Source organism: Colobus angolensis, unplaced genomic scaffold (assembly GCF_000951035.1).
Source record: "Colobus angolensis palliatus isolate OR3802 unplaced genomic scaffold, Cang.pa_1.0 Scaffold16, whole genome shotgun sequence".
NCBI classification, from domain to species: domain Eukaryota; kingdom Metazoa; phylum Chordata; class Mammalia; order Primates; family Cercopithecidae; genus Colobus; species Colobus angolensis.
The window spans coordinates 22,133,161-22,156,584 of record NW_012114710.1 but is presented as its reverse complement, the minus strand read 5'-3'; positions in this window follow the sequence as shown (position 1 = coordinate 22,156,584).

Genomic DNA, 23,424 nt, shown 5'->3' with positions numbered 1-23,424 from the left:
TCAGTCCTTTACATGACATATGCTCATCGAAATGGTGGGCCATGCCATAGCAGGGAGCATCTTTGAACTTAATTATCATTATGTGAGCAGAACCAGGAACACCAATGTGCCAACTGTAGGAAAATGACAGTCTTCATAAAATATATATATTTGAAGTAATATGACGTCTGTTCACTTTCTAAAGGCAGTTACAAAAGGTAGGTGAGGGACTTTAAATTGTATAATTTACTAGATATTTAAGATACTTTCACACTGATGAGGAAAAACGCAGAGAGGAACCTTCTAGCCACTCTCACCAAAGTTTGAATGTTTAAATCTCTTCCACTAACACTGATAGAAAAATGCATTTCTACTTAGTGAAGTGATTGCTAATTGACATCTAATTATCTTGAAAATATATTCCTGGGAAACAGAGCCCATTTCATGAAATCACTGGGCTTGTTACGAATTTTTGTTTTGAATTCAAAGCTAATACTATCATGCCCTTTAAGCTTTCCACTACTCTGTCAACACTTTAGTTGGTCACAGAGTATTTATACAGTATATGCCAAACTTAATACAACTAAGAGCCTGTATTTGTTTTTCAATGTTTTGAAAACTGCATAAATTTTGATGATTGACAGTCAGAGACTGAAAAATAAATATTTTTAATTTTGAATAACAAACACCCACAATTTAAACAGAGTAAAAGGGCTTTGGTTATTTGTTTTTCAAAGTACATTCACTATTAGAAAGTAAACCTAGAAAAAAACAACTTTTTATGTTCTCAGGAAGGAGAAACCTTAAAATACTAGTGACTTGTATTAATACTGTAATAGCCTTCCTTAACGTTATCTATGCTTTTCTTCCTGGCATAATAAACTCAGCAGGTTACCAGTGCAAGTTCAATGTTTTTCTGATATTACCATCTGGGTTAACTTGTCAAGTAAACAATACATGCTCCTTAAGATATTCACCTATATGTTTTAGATCTTATTCATATGTGTGCTTCTGTATGACTATGTAATCTTATCTCTATATTATATGAATCTTAATCAAATTTTTAAGTAATTTGATAATTACAAATAGCCTTTATATTCAGCATACTGAGCTTATAAAACATTTCAAGTAATTTAGTAGCTTTCTTAATTAATTGTTTTCATTGGCAAGCAGATGACAAGATTTTTAGTAAGGCTTTAGAAATAATCCACCCAAGGTAGATAGTGAAAATCACATGCAGTTTAGGAAAAACACTAAGCCTGCCAAAAAAAAGAAGAATACCAAATATTATGATAGCAAATCCTGAAAAGAATTATCTGCTTATGATAGTAATACTCAGGAAAAATAAACCACATTTCATTACATTAAAAGGCACTCTAATAATTTTCATTTTAGTATGAAGTTGACTATTTTGCTCAATCACAGTGTGTCCCCATAATTTAGGGCTCTGGTCATTGCCCCAGATACTCTCATTACATTACCTTTTTATTCTTTTTATTTTTGTCTTTGCTGCTGCTTCCTCTTTTTTATGTTGTTGCTGATGTATTCTCTGAGCTGGCTGTAGGAATTAGGGAGAAATTGCTTGTAGGAAATTACCATTACTTTTAGAATAGACAAATTAGGATTAGCTAAAATGAACATTATTAACCTACTCATTTTTTAAAAATGGCCTAAAAAGGGCACTACATTAAAAGGAAAGCAGGAAAATAACAAGGGACATCCTTCACTTACACAGTCTTTTACTTTTGCTCCTGAATTAGAACAATCCCAGGATGGATATAACTGAAAGTGGATATACCAATTTGTTACCCCTTTCAGATAATGGTATGACTTCACTGGGTGAAGAAGCAGAATTTAAATTTAAGGCCAAAAATGCGTGTACAACTGAGTGTCTGACAATCCTAGTTATCAAAATAAAGAAGCAGTACATTGAGTCTTTCGTGTTGATTTCATCAATTCAATTTTAGTACTGACAGCTTAAGAAGTAAAATTATGAAAAGCAACATATAAAATAAAAAAGTAGTTTTATAAATTCAGAACAATTGTTTCAGTATACAAAAAAAAACTTGCTCTCACCAATAAGAATTAAATTAAATTAAATCATAATGTATAAAATGATGAAAGCAAAGACAGTAAAGAAAAAAATTGAATTCCTATATAGGCACATTAGTGGAATATTCATAAATGTAGTGTTTCCTGGTGAATATTATGGTGAATGACAGAGAGCTTCATCTAATATCAATCTGGAAAGCCAACCCTTTTTTATGTTTCTCAGAAAATTAGTTGTTTTATATTTATACATTTCTTTAATATTCTTGTATAATGGCGGCATCTCATATTCTCTAGTTTTCTTAACGGACACCTTGAAAAGAAGAATCTAAAATGTTTTCTTATCAACATTAGCACTGACATAGGTTGAAGATTTTATGAATTGAACTGGCAAACAGTCATTTATTCATTTACAGAATAAGAAAAACTCTAAACAGATACTCTAAGAAATCTCAAATGGTCACTCTTTATTAACTTATGAATACTTCAGAATAATACTGAACTTTTTTATTCTCATAATTTTATATTTTTATGGCTTGAGTGGGTAAGAGAATTCTGGCTTAAGTCTCTTCTGAAATACATCTGGCTGTTAGTCTCAGCAAGGGTGGAGAGGTGAGCTGCTTATGATCTTGTTTTCTTTTTGTTGTGCAAGCAATGGAAGACAAAGAATACCGTCTGCTTACTTGAAATTGTAAGACTTCTTCCTTATAGTTAATTTCACGCTTTTAGGGCTGTGCTTTCCATTAAGGAGAGTGTCACGTAAATAATAAAATCACTCCCTGTAGGTTTTCAAACCAATAGTAAATGAATGACAATTAGTACCAGAAATTCTCACTGTAAGACAAAACAAGTAAAACTATAACATTAGTAGATATTTATGTGGAGTCCCCTCTTGCAGTTGTTTGTCAGACAAGAATCAATAAAGAGAGGGGAGATATTTAGTTATGTTCTGTTTTAATCTATTACTTCATTTTAGGAAACAATATGTCTGGACTTAATCTTTAAATATTATTAATACATGAAATTTTAATAGTTTAATGTAGTTTAATATGACTACATATTAAGACTATGTATTAAGAGGAATGGGTAGTATTTTTTATTATCTCATCTTTGAATACTTGTGAATAAGCCATGCTGAGATTCAGCACTGGGTAACTCCTCGAGATTGCAATGATAATACGACATCTAGTCAGAGACTACCTGAAGCAAGAGTATATTATTTCCAACCCTGAGCAATGTCAGTGACAGTGTCCTCTTATGATTTCTACTTCCTGGCCTTATGGGAGAGAATGTTTCTTGACAGATAGTGTAGAACACATAGTCCAAAAGTTCATTGAGTGCAATTTCCCATATAGTGCTGCATATGTATTACTTTATACAAGCTTGATGGGCATTTTATTTTATTTTATTTTATTTTAAGACAGCATCTCATTCTGTCACCCAGGCTGGAGTGCAGTGGTACAATCTTGGCTCACTACAACCTTGCCTCCCAGGTTCAAGCTATTCTCTTGCCTCACCCTCCCAAGTAGCTGGGACTACAGGGGCGTGCCACCTGCCTGACTGATTTTTGCATCTTTGGTAGAGACAGGGTTTTATCATGTTGGCCAAGCTGGTCTCAAACTCCTGACCTCAAGAGATCCACCCGATTTGGCCTCCCAAAGTGCCAGGATTACAGGCATGAGCTACTGGGCTCGACCTGGGCATCTTAATTTCATTTATGGCCTACAAAACTATTTAGAGCATATATTTAATATATTATTGTGTAGTAAATAACACAGCAGGTGACATTTGCCTTTTCTAGATAAGACTAAGAAGTTTTAGATGGAACCATTTGAAAATAAAGTCAACACGATTAAGCTATCAAGACTGACTGGTGATGATATAAAAACAATGTAGGAGATATCATTTTAGAGTTATAAACTCTCAGGCCAACTAGGAAAAAGTCACAGATAAAGACTCTACAAGGAGATTAATGGATTTACCTTATATTACATATACAAGGTTGAACTAGTTTTAAGTAGCTATTGTTAATGGGTACCTTGCATCATTATTCTCTTCTTTCTCTGATAACTCAGAAGAAGAAAACATTCTTTATGTCTGCAATAAGACTCTACATGTAAGATCATTTCTCCTGGCCCTAAGACCACTAGCAATAGGGTCTCAAAAGTAGAGTATACATGCACCTAATTGCTAAGGCAATTCCACACCACTAAGATTCATAGGAACCTGAGATAATGTATTGAAATTGCTGCTGATGAGTACAAACTCAACTACAAAGTCCTGAAGCTAGTACTACATCAGAGAGATATTTTCATTTTGAAAGAGGACCAAATAAAGTTATAAAAGAAATAAAATAAATCCTAAATATTTACTAGGGTTTAGAAATATTTCCATTTCTATATTCATTTCAAACTTGGTTTGCTCACTCTGAATCTATATATTATAGTAAAAACTTTAATTAGCATGACAGATGATGACTATGTAAGCCAAATGTTAGGAGATCTGTGAGAACAAGTTTCATAATTCAAGCAGCCCATGAGACCTTCAGTGTGTGTGTTCTGCTGTACTGACTTTCACAGTTATCACAGAATAATTTTAAAACTGTTAAGATTTTCACCCTCTATAAAATCTCTGTAAAAGGGTCTTAAAACCTGAGCCAATGTAAAATCATTACATTTGTATACATTAGTGTCATTTTCCTTATTGTTTTCTTTCCCTTAATGCTGCTCAGCTAGTAAAGAAAAAAATATAAATAATTGTTTATTTGTTAAACTTTAGTTTTAGATTGAAAAAATGTCAAATCTTACAAGAAACTGTTAGCTAACTATGAGATAAAGGAAAAGTAAATTTAGTTTTTGAAACAGCAGTTTAAAATCTAACATGTTAAGCCCAACAAAAGCATAATTAGGTTGCCTAATAGATATCTTTTTTTTTTTTTTGATCCCAAGCCAGTATGCTATTTTTCATTTGCTCCTCAAGATCCATGCTCTTCTTTGCTTTATCTGCTGCGTTTCCTGGCAAACAATCTATATGGAATAAACTAACAGACTCTGACTCCTAGTTTGGGTCAATCAACGGGAAAACTATGAGACATTAGAGGGAGGAATGTGAGTAAAGTTAAGCTCTTTATCCCCTCTGTCTCCCTGAAGAATCACTGCAGACTGGCATGGTCCTCAGCTGAAGGTCATAGCAAAGTCAGACATATCTCTCTCACCCAGTGCACATAATCATCCCTATCCTAGTCTTTAAGTGAGATAATAATGGCTCCCAGTTCATTTAGCCTCTGAAGTACTAACTACATTAGTCCTTATGTTTTCCATAAAGGCCATGTATACCTTAAAAACAGTCACTTTAACAAAATCTTCTCTGATGTAGGCGTGATATTTATTTCTTACAAAGGTCCTTGTTGATATCCAAGTGACAGGTATCCAAGTATCTGGTGGCTGAAAAATCATTCTTATCACCAAACATAGAAATATTTAGTATGTCTACTCAAAATTTAGCCTATATGGCATATAACCTAAGATTCTTTATGCAAAAATTATTCTTTAGGAAACCTCATACAGAGCTGGATGCGGCAGCATGTAGCTGTAATCCTAGCTACTCCAGAGGCTTAGAGGTTGGATCACGTTAGACCAGGGGTTCAAGACCAGCCTGCACAATATAACGAGGTCCTGCCCCTGACCCCCTTAAAAAAAACTCATATAATATCGGGGAAAATAAGTAAAAATCAAGAATAATCCTTTCTGTGATTCAAATGACCTATTATCTCCTCAGTTTCCAGAGACTGTCAAAATACTATTAGACTCTTCATGTTTACAAAACCTTTATTCAATGTCATAAATGAAGTTTAGCAAAAGTAAGTTCTATTATGTAAAATTTTGAATTTTCAAATGAAAGTTTATTTTTATTCTCATCCAGTTAAACTTTGCAAAGTCATAAAATACTAGGCCATTATCAGATTTCACTAAAATTTGAACTTTGCAAAATCATACATTTTCTCTAAACTTGTATTATTTCCTTTTTCACAGCTAGAGTTAAATGTAATTTTCACATATGTTTTATCTTTATATTATTCATATCTTTAAATGAAAAATAAATGCTTCTTTTTTTAATTTATGCTGGGTGTGGCGGTTCATGCCTATAATCTCAAAGGAGGCTAAGGTGGGAGATCACTTAAGTCAAGAGTTGGAGACCAGCCTGGGAAATATATGACACTCAGTATCTACCAAAATAAAAAATCTAAAAATAAGCTTGGTGTGATGACACTCACCTGTAGTTTCAGACACTTGGGAGGCTGAGGAAGGAGGATCACTTTAGCCCAGGAGTTCAAGGCTGCAGTGAGCTATGACTGTGCCACTGGACTCCTGTCTGGGTAACAGAGTGAGATTCTGTCTCAATAAATTAATAAAAATATTTTTTTCTGCATATTGCTTTCCATTGATTGATATCACTGTATTCCTATGACTTAAAAGTTGTTTATATAGTTTGTGCCACATAACAATGTTTCAGTCAGTGATGGACCTCATATATGATGATGATACCATAAGATTATAACGGAACTGGAAAAGTCTTATTGCCCAATGATGTAGCCATTGTAACATCATAGCACAAAACATTACTCACAGTTTGTGGTGATACTGGTGTACACAAACCTACCGTGACGCCAGTTGTATAAATGCGCAGCACATACAATTATATACAATACATAATACTTGATAATGATCATAAATGACTATATTACTGGTTTATTATATACTACACAATACATTTTATTGTTATTTTCGAGAGCATTCCTTCTACTTATTAAAAAAAAAAGTTAACTGTAAAACAGCCTCAAGGAGGTTGTTCAGGATTTATTCCAGAAGAAGGCATTGTTATCATAGGAGATGACAGCTCCATGGATGTACTGCCGCTGAGGACCTTCGCTTAGGATGAGATGTTGAGAGAGAAGAGAGTGATATTGATGATCCCGACCTGTGCAGGCCTAGACATATGTGTGTGCTTCTGTCTTAGTTTTGAAGAAACAAATATAAAAGTAAAAATTAAATGAATAAGTAAAAATAGTAAAAAAAAAAAAAAGCTCATAGAATAAGGATATAAAGAAAAAATATTTTTGTACAGCTATGCAATGTGTTTGTGTTTTAAACTATGTTATAAAGAAGTCATAAAGTTAAAAAAATTAAAAGGTTTGTAAAGTAAAAGAAGTTACAGTAAGCTAAGGTTAATTTATTATTCGATAAAGAACTTTTTAAAATTAAATTTAGAGTGGTTAAGTATATAATAATAAATACCCTAGGCCTCCACATTCACTCACCACTCACTCACTAATTCACCCAGAGCAACTTTCAGCCCTGCAAGCTCCATTCACAGTAAGTGCCCTATAGAGGTGTACCGTATTTTATCTTTTATACCACATTTTTGCTGTACCTTTATATATTTTTGTGTGTGAGACTGAGTCTTGCTCTGTTGCCCAGGCTGCAGTGCCATGGCTCTCCCACATAACAAATTATACAAAAATTAGCCAGGCATGGTGGAGCATGCCTGTAATCCCAGCTACTAGGGAGGCTGAGGCAGGAGAATCACTTGAACCTGAGAGGCGGAGGTTGCAGTGAGCCGAGATCGCTCCACTGCACTCCAGCCTGGACAACAGCAAGACTCCGTCTCAAAAAAGAAAAAAATTTTACCTGTCCCTGTAGAGCATGATGTTTTCTGAGATTGTTGTCCTGAACAGAGCCCTGAACATTCAAGTTGCCTGAAAGGAATATGAGTTTAAATAAGCTTTATTTGAGTACTACTATGAGCTAAGCATTAAAGTAGCATCTAGGCATTAAAATAGTATCACAGCTAGCTTATTACTGCTTTATTACTGCCTTTTTGCAATCTAGAGAAAGCCCTCCTTTTCCTGTAGTGGGCACAGGACTTCTCTAGGGCACATTGACTTTTAACTCTTGATCACCATCTTGCCTAAGTGTCTTGGGCAGTGCCAATACAATACAACCATAGTTGGTTAGTGCTATCCTGAGGATAAAACAGATAAGTTAGACACTAACTTGGCTTTCAGTGAATTCACAAATGAATTATGGTGATGATAATGTATAAAAAATAAGATATAAAAATATTAAGTGTATAATGAAGGTACAAAAATACATGCTGTGGAAATCCATCATAGGAAGCTAATAACTGAAACGATTAACAAATTTCTCTAACTCTTATTCAATAAAGAATTGTAAGTCTGTGGCCTAAATTGCTAGGTTTTTGAAATATCCAAGATCATCAATTGCATCGTTCCTGAACTTGCTTACCCTTAGAGGACAGTTATTTGTGAGAACTGAGAACAATTAACTAATCTTAGCACCCATTTATCACATAAAGCATCTGCTACCTGACAGAAGAAATAATTACATAATCACACCTTGGAATAGACCTTCACTCTAACAAGAAAAAAAGCTGTCTTTTTTTCTCACCTGTTTTCTGGTGACCGCACTCTAAAAACCTCAAGGTAATACTTCTTTGTGATGTCAGCAAGGCTTTCACAGAGATGATGTACTTTATCTCAATATTTCAGAATTTCGGGTGAAGATATTTGGGCTTCATAATAGTGGAAAAAGTAGGAGCAAAATGAATACACTGTGGAAGCAGTGTTTTGTGCAAATGCTTTAAACTACAGAAGCAAAAATGATGCAGTATATTCAGCAAGGAGCTCTGACTGACTGCAACATATGGGTTTATATGTGCAAAGTCATGGAAAAAGAAGATGTGCAAGGGAGGTGTGTAAACAAAGTCATAGAATTGTGAGGAATATAATTATTTTTTAAATAAAAATCACCTGAGAACCAGGACAAGTCTTTAAAGGAATAGAAGGATGAAGTCAGATTTGGTGTGTGGAAGATAACTTGGGCAGTAGTGTGGAGCAAAGTAGAGTGGGACAAGACCAATGGCTGCTGGAGGTGACTGCCATAGTACAGGCAGTGGTTCTGAACCTGGAGTGATTTGGTGCCCAGAGAACACCTGCCAAGGCCTGGAGAAGGTAGGAGGCAGTGTTTGCTATTGGTATTAAGAAGCTAAGCACACTGCTGAACACCCTATGTTTTATAACACAGCACCCAACAACAAATAATTATAGTGACGAAAATGTCAGTGCTGCCTAGATTGAGAAAAACTGCTTTCAATAGGGTGGTAATGTGTAGTATCACATTAAAAGTTTTATTTGTGTTTCAACAGTGACTAATGAGTATCTTTACATGTGCACAATCAATAAAAAGTATGGAGCATCTTTTCAACTTTTCATTGCATCCCTATGTCTTCTGTGTGAAGTGTCTGTTTAAATCATTTGTGCATTTTAAAAATTGGATTATTTTCTTATCATTGCATTTGAGAGTTCTTTATGTATTTGAAATACCAGACCTTTATCAGATATGTGTTTTGCAAATATTTCCTCCCAGTCTGGTTCTTGTGTTGTCATTCTCTTAATCGTGCCATTGGAAGATAAGAAGTATTTATTTTTGATGAAGTCTAATTTTCTACCTTTTTCCTTTATGGACTGTACTTTGTGTAATATCTAGAAAATCTGTGACTAATTCAAGGTTTAGAAGATCTCCTAGGCTGTTTTATAGTTTTAGGGTTTACATTTAAATCACTGATACATTTTGAATTAATGTTTGTATATGGTGCAAGGTATGGATTGAAGTTCATTTTGTATGTAGATACCAACTGTTCCAGAAAAAAATGTTGAAAAGAGTACACTTTTTTCACAGAATGCCTGGGGAATTTTGTGAAAAAATCAATTGATTATATCTAAATGGGTTTATTTCTAGACCCTCCATTGTGTTGTTTATTTTATGCCAATAACACATTATCTTGATCATACGGCATTATAAGCCTTGAATTATTAACCACAATTACATTTGCACCAACCTAAGAGAGAGTGAAACTTCTCCAACCTTATTCTTCTCCTGCAAGGTTATTTGGCTCTTCTACGACCTTTGCATTTCCATATAAATTTTGGAACCAGCTTGTCAATTTTGATAAAAAGCCTGCCAAGATTTTGAATGGAATTGAATTGGTTTATAAATCAGCATTAGGTGAACTGTTATCTTTAAAATATTGAATCTTCTGACTCAAGAGAATAGTATATCTCTCCATGTATTAAGATCTTTAAATTTTCTCAACAAAGTTTTGTAAATTTTAGTATACAGGTCTTGCCTCTTTTTGTTAGATTTACCTCTTCATGGTTTTGGTGCTATTTTAACAGAGTTTTAAAGATTACAATTGTCAATTGTTCTTTGATTTTATAATGAAATACAAGTTATTTCTGTCTCCTGCATCCCTGATAAACTCAGATATTAATTTTAGAAACTGTTGTGGAGATTTCTTAGGATGCTGGACACAATCATTCTATCTGAAGGAAAAGCAGTGTTAGTACTTTCTTTCCAATCTGAGTGTTCTTCTTTTCTTGCCTCATTGCATTGGACTGAATGGACAAATTGTTATTTGCTTTCCAAAACTAGGGAACTTTTTTTATATATTTCTGTTACTCATGCTAGTTTGCATACTGAAGAGACCATAATTTGTATGACATTAATCATTTTATACTTATTGCGACTTGTTTTATAGTCCAGAATATGGACTATATTGTTAAATATTTCATGTACGCTTGACACTTTGTAAACTTAGCAACTTTTGGTAGACATATTCTATCATGGTGAAAGAAGTGTGATTATAATTGCTTATTTGTCTTTTATTCCTGACAATTCAAATCAGCTTTTTCCTCATATACTTAGAAACTGTTATCGGTATATAAATACAGGATTATTATATTATTTTGAATAACTGAACTATCATTATGAAATGACTTAGTTTATTTCTAATAATACTGTTACTGTTCTTTTCTCTGAAATCTGCATTTTCTGATATGAATTTAGGCACTATAATTTTACTTTGATTATAGGTAGCATGATACATCATTTTCCATGCTTTTACTTATGATCTACTTGTGTCTTTATATTTAAAGGGGCTTTTTATATGCCATATATAATTGGGTCTTTTTTTTTTTTTTTTTTGAGACAGAGGTCTTGCTCTGTCGCCCGGGCTGGAGTGCAGTGGCCAGATCTCAGCTCACTGCAAGCTCCGCCTCCCGGGTTTACGCCATTCTCCTGCCTCAGCCTCCCGAGTAGCTGGGACTACAGGCGCCCGCCACCTCGCCCAGCTAGTTTTTTGTATTTTTTAGTAGAGACGGGGTTTCACCGTGTTAGCCAGGATGGTCTCAATCTCCTGACCTCGTGATCCGCCCGTCTCGGCCTCCCAAAGTGCTGGGATTACAGGCTTGAGCCACCTTTCTTTTTTAATCAAACTTGACAACCTCTGACTTTTAAGTGGGATTTTTAGACCATTTATAATTAATGTTATTAATGTTATGGTTGGAATAAAATCTTCCTTCTGCTTCTGGTTTTCTGTATATCATATCAGTGCTTTGCTTTATGTTTCATTTTCATTAATTAGAAATGTTCATTACTTTATTTTACTCCTTTGCTGGCTTAAGTATAACTTTCTTATTGTTATTTTAGTATTTGCTGTAGAGTTTGAGGTACATCTGCTTAATTTTTACATTCTACCTTCATTTAATATTATACCACTTTGCACAGAGTATTAAAAACCGTTTATTCTTATTTCTAAGTCCTCAAACTCAGTGCTGTTGTTGTCATACATTTTACTTTTATGCATGTTATAAACATAACAATTCATTTTTATTATTTTTTCTTTGGACTGTTGGTAATAATTTGAAAGATTTAAATGTAGTAAGAAAAAAAGTTTGGACTGCAGATGTAGTTACCATTTCTGTTGCTCTTCATTTCTTTGAGTAGTTCCAGATTTTCATCTGGTATAATTTTTCTTCTGCCTGAAGGGTTTTCTTGGATTTCAAGTCAGCTGGTGATAAAATCTTTCATCTTTTACATATCTAGGAAGCCTATTTCTCTTTTGTTTCTAAAGATGTTTTGACTGGTTAGAGAATTCCAGTTGACAATACTGTAAAAATGTTACTTTACAATATTCTCACTTGCTTTGTTTCCATTAAGTAATCCACTGTCATCTTTATCATTGTTGTTGTGTATGTAACATGTTTTTTTCCTTCTAGTTGCTTTTAACATTTTCTCTTCATTGGTCTTCTTAATTAATTCGATTATGGTGTTCCTTGGTGTAGTTTTCTTTCTGTTTCTGGTGTTTTGGGTATTTCCATCATATTTGGGAAATGTCTGGGCATTGCTTCTTCATATATTTTGATTTGTTCTCTCTTCATTCTTCTCCTTCAGAAACTTTAATTGCACATACATTTGATTGCATTTAGTTGCCCAAGCCTCTGTCCATTTAATCAGCCTTTGTTTCTTTCTGTGTTTTACTTTAGTTGGTTTCTGTTGCTATATCTTTAAGTTCAACAATTTTTTCCCCTGAAATGTCTCATCCACCATTAAACGTGTTTAGTGTATTTTTCATCTCAGGCATTTTAATTTTTATCTCTAAAAGTTTGATTTGGGTTATTTTTATATCTAACATGTCTCTACTTATCATATTGCATATATCCTGTAACTTCTTGAAAATATGTAATACAATTACAATAACTGTTTTAAAGTCATTGTCTATGAATTCTATCACCTGTATCATTTCTAGGTAGTCTTGTCTTGATTAATTAAATTTTCATGTCATTATGGGCTCTATTTTTCAGCTTCCTTGAATATCTAGTAAATTGTTACTGAATGGCAGATATTGATATCTTTACTTTCTTGGGTTCTATGTTATATTTCCGTGAATTTCTTGTAATTTTTTCTGGAATATACACAAAGTATATACATACACTAGAAATATATATATACACACACACACATACATATACACACATATGTGATTATATATACCTATATAAATAGTTGTATATATATGCACATACATATCATATATATATACACACACACACAGAGAGAGAGAGAGAGAGAGAAAGAGAGTGAAGTTACCTAGAAATAAAATAATTTGTTTCTTTCAGATCTTGTTTGTAGGCCTTGTTATGAAAGACCAGAGACGTGTTTATATTCTAGGTCAGTGGTTCTCAATTAAAGGTGGTTTTGTCCTCTAGGGTGCATTTGTCAGTATCTGGAGACATAGTTGTCACTACTTGGTAATGGTGGGAAACAGAGTGCCTGTAGCATCTAGTGGGTAAATAATAGTGATGCTGCTAAACATCCTACAATGCACAGAACCTCTCCCTACCTCAGTGAAGAATCATACAGGCTCAAAAAGTAACAGTGCTGACATTGAGAAACCTTAGTCTAGGAAAAGGATGGTACATTTGTGCACTAAGGAATTGGCATGATACAGAGAGAAGTCCCTCAATCATTTATGAGGCCAGATAAATAACACTTATTTCCCACATGCTTGAAGATTAAAGACAAGAGTCAATGATTAAAAAAAGTATTTTTCCTTGTGAAATTGATGCTTATAATTTCATTAATTTGGATCAAGAACAGCAGAAAGATTCTAAGAGAAAATGAAGGAAGTCTATTGAAAATGAAAACAGAAAACTTGTCTCCTCCTTTAATAGGTTTGATGAATGTAAGGAAAAGTTAAAAATTCCAGTCACTGTATTTATAACAGTTGATGGTTTCAGACCACCATTGTGACCGCAAGAATCATCTGTGAAAGCAAAGTGAAAAAACTTATAAAGTGGGTTTGTCTGCTTGTTTAGTTTTTTGGCTTTGAATTTATTTTATGATGCATATGTCATGTTGTAGCCTCAAATATTATATCAGAAACCTGCTAATCAAGTAATGTTCTAACATGCAGGTATTATACATTTTTTAAAGCTCCTCTCTTCTTTTGTGTACATCTGTCTCCTCCACAATTAGTGAAATGATAATATTAAGAAAAACATATAGATAAGACACACTCTTACTATGGCTACATATAAAGTTGTCCTGGTAAAATATGCCAGGGAAATTCTTTCCCAAAATAAATATCATAAATTATTGTTGGATCTTTTCAGTTCAAGTTCATTTAGATTCAAAATATTTATTATGAAGCTGAAATACAGATGCTGACTTTAGAAGAGATGCAGGTTAGAGATATCGCTAACACATAAACGGAAACTTGGAGATAGCAGAGAATATTCATTCAGGGAGTGTGTACAAAGGAAGAAAGGGAATGATCTGAGGAAAAGACACCTAAGAGATTTTCATATGACACAGGAATTGATGAACTGATAAAATTATTGCCTTTGTATAGACTATCAATAGCAAACCCTTACTTTTCTCATGTCTTAAATCAGGGGCAAAAAGAAGGATAGGACATACTTTCTAGTCCTTTAGTTTAAATATTTTCTATATCTATCTATAATAGAAACATCTTAGGAGTGAAAATCTATTAAACTCGAAAAAGGCTACAAAATTTTGTAGTGAATTATTTTATAAGAGATTACAGGAAAACTTAATATGAGATAAAGTAAGTGTTGGACAGTGATTTTCATGAACCATCTTCATTGTATAGTTTTGTCCTCTATCTACTCAGAGAAACAATAGACACTTAAGGTGGAAATGAGTACCAAGCATCAAGCCAGCTTGTATACGTCAATTCTTCAGACAAGGGCTTTTCTAAAATTCCCTACTTGTAATATTCCCTGTGACATCCTAAAGAACTATTAAAAAACCGTTGTAATAATTGTCATAAAGAGAGAACTAAAAGCCAGTAGCAGATTCTTCAGGAGAGCAGGCTGTCATTGAAAGCCCAGTCAATCAACTGAAGAGTACCATAAGCACACCGTTGGTTTCTTCCCCCTTTAGTTTTGACAGTTTGGGATCTCTTAGTTAGTAAAGAGTCTCCCTTGACACCTTAGAGTGGTTTGTTCTACGTACCAGAAAAGTAAACTTAAGTTTAAAAAGGTGGTTACATTATGAAATAAAGTAAGGTTTATTTTCCAAATGGCAAAATGGCAAAAAGCATTAAAGATGTAGAAGCAGGAGTTGTTCATGGTCACGTTACCATCTGTCTCAGCTTAGTGTTTCCTCACTGATTAAGGCTATGTGAAAGATGTCATTCAGAATGTGAAATTGCTTTCCTGAGTTTTCTGGGAAAATTGATATACTGTGTGGGCCCAACCAGAATGTTCAAATATTTTAAAGTAGACTTAGTAGTATACTTCTGTATGGAATTTTACTAGAAATAAAATATTGAGCAGAATTTGGAACACATTGTGTTCCTGTGTCATATTAATGCAGGAGTGAACTCCCAAATTGGGGAGCAGGCCAGGGAGGGTTTTCAGCTTTGCTCAGGAAAGAATTCAAGAGTGAGCCAAGGGTGAAAAAACAGCAAGTTTATTAGAGCAACAGGGTACAGCAAAGTGACTGCTCCATAGACAGAGCAGGGCTATCCCACAGGCCGAGTAGCCCAGAGCATCAGGGTACAGAAAAGTGGCTGCTCCACAAGCAGGGTGGTGCACAGAGAAGTCCCAGCAGCAGCCCGTGCAGCAGTCCCTAGGAGGAGCAGCAGCAATAGTCGCAGCAGCAGCAGTGTACAACAACAGAAGCAACCCCTTAGATTACTGACTAACTATATTTATACCCACTCTTAATTAAATGCTGATTAAGGAGTAGGTTATTCCGAATTTTCTAGAAAAGCGGCAGAGGAGTTCCTGGAACCATATAAGGTAAGTTTTGAGTCATTACCATGGCATTTGTAAACTGTCATGGTGCTGCTGGCAGTGTCTTTATACTAATGAGCAGTGAGGGCAACTAGAGGTTGCTCTCCTCCCCCTCCCCGACTGCTGGTTTCTTTACTGCATCCTGCTTTGATCAGCAGGGTCATGATTTGGTGCTCAGAAAATAAGTCCTACTGATCTCCTACCTCAATATTTACAGAAATATCTATTTATGATAATTAACATCTTTTAGTCTTCAGAGTAGATATTTTCCTAAACAACTGAACACATTTTATGGGAAAAGTGCTTCTTCATACACCCAGAAGTTAGATTCTGATATGAAGTGGTAACAGTGATGCAGAAATCATAAATTAGGTCTTTAATTGTGCTAGAAAAAAAACACATTGATAAATACAGAAATATATAATTTTTGAAAAATACATTCATTCATTATAAATATTTTTTGTGTACTGTTTTATCAGCACTGGCTATAAAATAGTAAACAGGAGAGCCATTAAGGAGGTCAGAAACTAGTGGAAAGAGAAAAGGCAAGTTAGTAGATGATTACCATTTCACAACAGCATTCTTCTGCCTGTGCTGTGATAATGAGCCCTTTCATAAAAGGGAGTCAAAGTCCAGCGCTTTTAATTTCATCTGTATCTTGACTGGTCCTATTCCTAATTACCTCTGTTTATTCTTTTGTCTCATTAAAAGTCTGTTACAATATTCTGTAATAAATGATACTACCTTACCTTTCAGGGAAACATCTATTTGCCACACAAATTTATACATTTTTATTATTCTTTCTATAAGTTTTGGGAAAACTTGTCTGTGCACATACACTAGCAATTGTTAAGAGTATTCTATAAAGAAGACTTCTTTAAAATATATTATCAGTCTTTTTACGTAAAGGTCCAGGAGAAAAGGTGATTGAGCCGTCGTCTGCTTTCTCCACCATCACCCCAACCCTCCCGCCCAGAGCATCCCTGGAAAGAGGAGCAAAGGGATCACAGGCAGGTGCCTAGCCTAATTTGTTTCTCACTCACATATACTGGAGAATAGAGAAGGTCTTGTTTTATTTCTATTGTAGGTGTGCATACAAGTTTCACAACCTTCTCTAGAAAGAAGTTAGACAACCTGCCTATGATACATTTATTCCCTTTCCAGAGGGATGCTCTGGGTGAGAGGATTGGGGAGATGGCGAAGAAATCAAATGACTTTGCTCAATCACCTTTTCTCCTGGACCTCTTGGTTAAAAGATATATATATATATATATATATATCCACCTTCTGTACAGAATACTCTTAGCCAATATTCCTGGCTAAAAATAACTCAGGGTAAATGAACCTGAAATTTATGGATTTATGAGACATGGATCTCTGTAGAATGCTTTGTAAATTATATAATTCTCTGGAATATGAACCGGAAATGTTCTATAATTTAAATGTTTCCTGATGAGTGAAGTAAATCTCACACATCTCACCTGGAGATCTTATCTATTATTTAAGGCCAGAGGGCATGGCTGAAAGAAAGAACATTGGGAGGTCCCAGACCTCTCTTTGTTTCACTTGTGCCTCTTGATTATCCATGTCCTTGGAATTATAGTGACGCTTGACACTGAGTAAGTCATCTGGTTCTTGTGAGTCTAATTTGACAGTCTGATCTTTCATGATAGCTCAGTGAATGATTAAGATTAAGCAGAGGCTGATATTTAGTTATTTCTACCAAACAGCATGTAGAATCTAGGATATATTCAAGACAGTATTTCTTAGATGTATTTCAATTCAGTGATACATTGTGAAAGCAGATTCTACTACTTTGGAAATGGGAGTAAATTACATATCTTCTAAATTAATGTTAACCTTTATTGGTCAAGTATTTATATATTTTATTAACGTTAAGGAGAGATATTCAAAAGAATTAGGGCCAAACTTTCTTTAAAAAAAAAAAACCTCTTTGTTAAAAAATTAAATTTTGAAAATTAAATTATTGTTAATTTCAAAAATTAAATTAATTCAGCACCCTAAAAATCTGAATTAAGAAAATAGTTGTGTGAATGAGATTTGCTATAAGTGTATGAGTTCTGAATTCTGCAATTATATTAAAGTGACTATCTAGTTCAGTCTTTCCCTGAAAACATTAAACTCTTCAGTTATGTCTTTGCATAATTGTCATTTTATCTCTGCTTAAATCCTTAGGAGGTTAGCCTATGTATTCATGAATTGGTGAACTCTAAATTCAATAAAATAAATTACAGTTATTTTCTAATTTAAAACTAGTGGCATCACTCTGAAAAGGAAAGGTCTGATGGTACAGCCTTGATGGCACTGTCATTATAGGGTCAAATTAGGACAAAGGATTCTTAAGGACGAAGAAGAAAGAGCTGGAAACCCAGAAGAAAGAGTGGCATCATATAAGAAAGAGAAGAGGAAAATCTTAAGAAGACAATATTACTAACAGCACCAAAATGCCACAGAGAAATAAAGAAAAAGTAGTGTAAAAGAGGCCTATAGTATTGCTTTCTCTGTCTTCTATGAAAAAAATTCTGTAGAGTGATCAAATTAAAAAATATATATATTAAAATAACCCCAAACTCAAGCAGCTCACAGACTAGTGAGAGAGACATACTTCAACCAATAACTCTAATGGCTATCATTCAATATTACTGGTATTACTATTAAAACAGAGACATTAAAAAAATGGTTTAGGAATGCCTATACACAAGTAATTAACTCTGCTTGGGCAGAAGAAATAAGTGCTTTTAGAAATGCGATGACATTTGAACTTAGCAAGTGAATAAAGACATGCATTTTATAGAGACGAAATTAGTTCTGATGTGCAGGAATATATTATCGTGCCATATATGAGATGGAGAGCAATTAGATAGATTAATCAATTCTTATAGTTCCAATTAGAGATTCAGTTTTCCTGGCATCTATTGTGAGCTTACGAAACAGGTCAGAGTCACTGGCCTCGTTGTCTAAGGTGTTATCTGAGCTCGTCAACTCATGACCAAGAGAATTCAGGAGCATGGACACAAAGGGTGAGGTTAGAGTAAAACTTTAAGAAGTGAAAGACGAAACTTTCTGCAGTGGAGAGTGGAGACTGAGTGGTGTGCCGCTTTTACAGTTGCATCCAAAAACTTTTATGAGAAACTCCTTTCATCTCTGAAGCTGTTTGATTATATTTTGAGGTATATTCCTTTTAAAATAAAGGAAAAATAGAGGGGCATAAAAAAGTGTTAACATGTAGTTATTAATTATGGTGCAATTTCTAATGTAAAAAATGAAATTAAATGTTAATTGTGGTAAAAATTAGACTAAACATTATATAATTATGATCTATTTAACTATGGAAAGTTTTCAATAGTATCTAAAAGATCTATGATGAAAATCCACAAAACAAATAAATATCAATGTATATTATGAAAATAATTATCTCTAATGTCTATAAGGACAAAGAAAAGTATAATAATGGTTATGTTAGGGTAACAGAGTCTGATAATCCTTTGATGTGTTTGATATGTCAACTTGGCTAGGCCATAGTCCCAAATTATTCAAAAACAAATGTAAGTATTTCTGTAAAGGTATTTTGTAGATGTTAATAAAATCTTTAATAAATCAACTTTAAGTAAAAGATTATTCATGATCTGAGTGGGCTTGATTCAATCTGTTGAAAAGTCTTGAAAATAAAGCTCAATCTTCTTAGTGAGTAAGAAATTCATTCATGGATTTCAGGCTTACCTAGATAGCCCAAAGAATCATATAAGCCAGTTCCTTGTAATAAATTTCATAATAACAATCTCTTTATGGATCTGCTTCTCCAGTTGAACTCTGACAAACACAGATTTTGATAACTGCAAGTAGGGTACTGCTGTAACAAATACCTAAAAATATGGAAATGAATTTGGAATTGGGTAATGGGTAGAAGCTGGAAAAATTTTGAGGCGTATGATTGGAAAAGCCTAGATTTCCTTTAATAGACCGTAAGTAGAAATATGGATATTAACAACATTGCTAGTGAGAATTTAGAATAAAGGGAAGGGCATGGTAAAGAAAAAATGTATTTTCTTAGACCGCCTAAACTGTCATAAAGGGGTTCCTTATAGAATATTTATATTAAATGTGATGCCAGAGAAATAATATCATCTTAGAGAATACATAATTATGAACAGATTATTTAGAGAAATATAAATCTTAAAAGTGCTGCCAGTGAGGGCTCAAAAATAAGGAACATGCTATTGAAAATTGAATGAAAAGATATCCTTGCTATATAGTGTCAGAAAGCTTAGCTGAATTGTGTCCGTCAGTTGTGTGAAAAGCAGAACTTGTAAATGATAGACTTAAGTAACAGGACATTTCCAAGCAAAGTGTTCAGGTGCAGCTGGTTTCTTCTTGTGGCTTATAGCAAAAAGCAAGAGGAAAGAGATAGTTTAACTTTAAACTGTTAAACAAAGTGGAACTAGGACTTGAAGATTTTGGAAGCTTCAGTCTCTCCAGATTACAAAAGATGCTATAATTAGGAGATTTGTTGTCAGAAAAGCATACTTTCAAGAGGCAACCAAAGGCATGGCTAAACAACTTTTGTCTAGTGACTCAGGATAATCAAAAGACACACTTATACACGGAGCTCTTTGAAGAGATTAGGCATGGGAGACCCACAATGTTCTTGACAGTGTTATACCGGCAGAAATACTGCCAGTTTGGACCTTGGATCAAAAAAGACAAAGAGAGTACTGGCTACAACATCCTTAAACAGATTGATAAAACAAATAATCTGCAAACATGTGCTCTCTTTCACAAGAAAGAATAACTCCTAGGGCATAGTCAGGTGCACAGAAGGTAAAGTCACAATCTCAGAGGATTATTTCCAGGACTTGAAACCAAATGAAGCTTATCCAGATGATATAAGAATGACTGGGATTAGCAATCCTTTCTTTCTTTTTCTATATTTTCTTTTCTTTCCATTTTAAATGAAAGTGTATGTATACTATTATCATTATCCTGTCTACCGTTTCATTTTGGGTGAACATAACTAATGTCTTGAATTTCAGTGGATCATAGCTAGAGATGAATTGTGACTGTGGATGGATTATATCAAAAGCCTTACGCACACCTGATTTAGATAAGGAGATTTGGGACTTTGGAGTTGATGATATTTTGATGAGCTATTAAACTTTGCTTTGATGCTATAATTAATTAAGACTTTTGGAATGTTAAAATGGGATGAATGTACCTGGAATGTTAGACAGATGTGAATATTTGAAGCCAAAAGGTAGACTGTTATAGGCAGAATAATGCCATTACCCAAAAAATATTCATGTCCTAATCCCCAGAAACTGTGAATAGGTTGTTATATAGCAAGAAAGAATTAAAGTGACAGACAAAATTAAGGTTGCTAGTCAGCTAACTTTACAAATACTGAGATTGTCCTAGATTGTCTAAAATAATCTATAATGTAATTACAAGTGTAATTTATATGCTAAAAAGGGAGGTAGAAAAGTTAGTGTTAAAGTAATGCAATGTGAGAAAGACCTAACTGGTTAATGCTGGCTTTGAAGATAGAAGGGGATCACTAGTCAAGGAATATGGATAGCCTCTATAAAATGCAAAAGGCAAGAAAACTCATCTTTTTAGTCTCCAGAAAGCAATGCAGCCCTGCCAACACTATGGTTTTGATCCAGTGAAATCCATTTTAGATTTATGACCTGCAGAACCATAAGATAACTAATTTGTGTTGTTTTACACCACTCAGGTCATCGAAATTTGTTACAGTAACAATAGGAATATAATACAGGTTTGGGGGTACAATTTTTCTTACAATTTTTCTTTTCCAAGCTCTTTGCAGTATTATCATTGCAATTGTACTATCTTTTTTTCAGATTCAGGAAAGTTTAAAAAATCTCCCAATGTTCCACAGCTAGTAGATGAAATTCAGACCTATGACTTCTGTCTGACTTGACTAAATTGTGTATGCTTCCCACTCTACTACATTGACCTAAATATGACAGAACAGTAAAAAATTAAAAGAAGTTTAACCTGGATGTCATTTTGTAGATTTATACATTCAACCAACAATAACTGTGTTTTATCACAGTTGGCTTTATGGGAAACACTCAAAATGAAAGATAAGAGTGTGCCTGCTCTAGAGAAGCTAAAAGTTAAAATATATATAAAACTAGAAAGTTTAAAGTTACTATTGTTGTGATGTGGAAGTTATCCTTTTATCATGACAACAAAGACTGACTTGCAGCCCATTCCAAATCCATTTTGCATAAGTAATGACTTCATTATGCTACTCTCAAGCCATTACAACCCTAGTAATTTTAGATAACACATTAATATGAAAGGCTTCTGTCTGATACGTCAACTCCCATAGAATGTGATCCCAATCAACACATCAGAACTCTTTTCTTTTGAATCCCTATCGTGAATCCTTACCTAATACACTGTATCTTTGGCTGTCTCTTGAAAGTATCTTTTCTGACAGCAAATCTCCTAATTGTAGTATCTTTTGTAACCTGGAGAGACTGAAATTTCTAAAATCACCAAGTCCTACTTCCACTTAGCTTAACAGTTAACAATTAAACTTTATACTTAAGTGATATAGACTGGTTGAATAAATTTTTTTTAACTTTTTTTTTTTTATACTTTAAGTTCTAGGGTACATGTGCATAACGTGCAGGTTTGTTACATATGTATACTTGTGCCATGTTGGTGTGCTGCACCATCAACTCGTCAGCACCCATCAACTCGTCATTTACATCAGGTATAACTCCCAGTGCAATCCCTCCCCCCTTCCCCCTCCGCATGATAGGCCCCAGTGTGTGATGTTCCCCTTCCCGAGTCCAAGTGATCTCATTGTTCAGTTCCCACCTATGAGTGAGAACATGCGGTGTTTGGTTTTATGTTCTTGCGATAGTTTGCTGAGAATGATAGTTTCCAGCTGCATCCATGTCCCTACAAAGGACACAAACTCATCCTTTTTTATGGATGCATAGTATTCCATGGTGTATATGTGCCACATTTTCTTAATCCAGTCTGTCACTGATGGACGTTTGGGTTGGTTCCAAGTCTTTGCTATTGTGAATAGTGCCACAATAAACATACGTGTGCATGTGTCTTTATAGGAGCATGATTTATAATCCTTTGGGTATATACCCAGTAATGGGATGGCTGGGTCATATGGTAGAATAAATTTTTTAAAAGCACCCAACTATATGCCACATCTGGCTTATTTTTTAACTCTTTTGTAGAATCTGAGTCTTGCTATGTTGCCCAGGCTGGTCTCAAACTCATGGGCTCGTGATCCACCTCTACTTCTAACTGGGATAAGATATCTCATTGTGATTTGATTTGCATTTTCCTGATGATTAGTGCTGTTGACCATTTTTCGTATACTTGTTGGCCATTTATATGTTCTTTTCAAACTATCCAAAACAATTGAAAAGGAAGAAATTCTCTCTAACTTATTCTACAATGCCATTGTTACCCTTATACCAAAAAAGACAAGAATGTAATGACAACAACAACAAAAAAACTACAGACCAATATTCCTGATGAAATTTGATGCAAAAACCATCAACAAAATAGCAGCAAACTGAATCCAATAGTGTATCAAAAAGATAACATACCATGATCAGGTAAGATTTATCCCAGGGATGCCAGGGTGGTTCAACACAGGCAAATCAATTAAATCAATCATATATATATATATA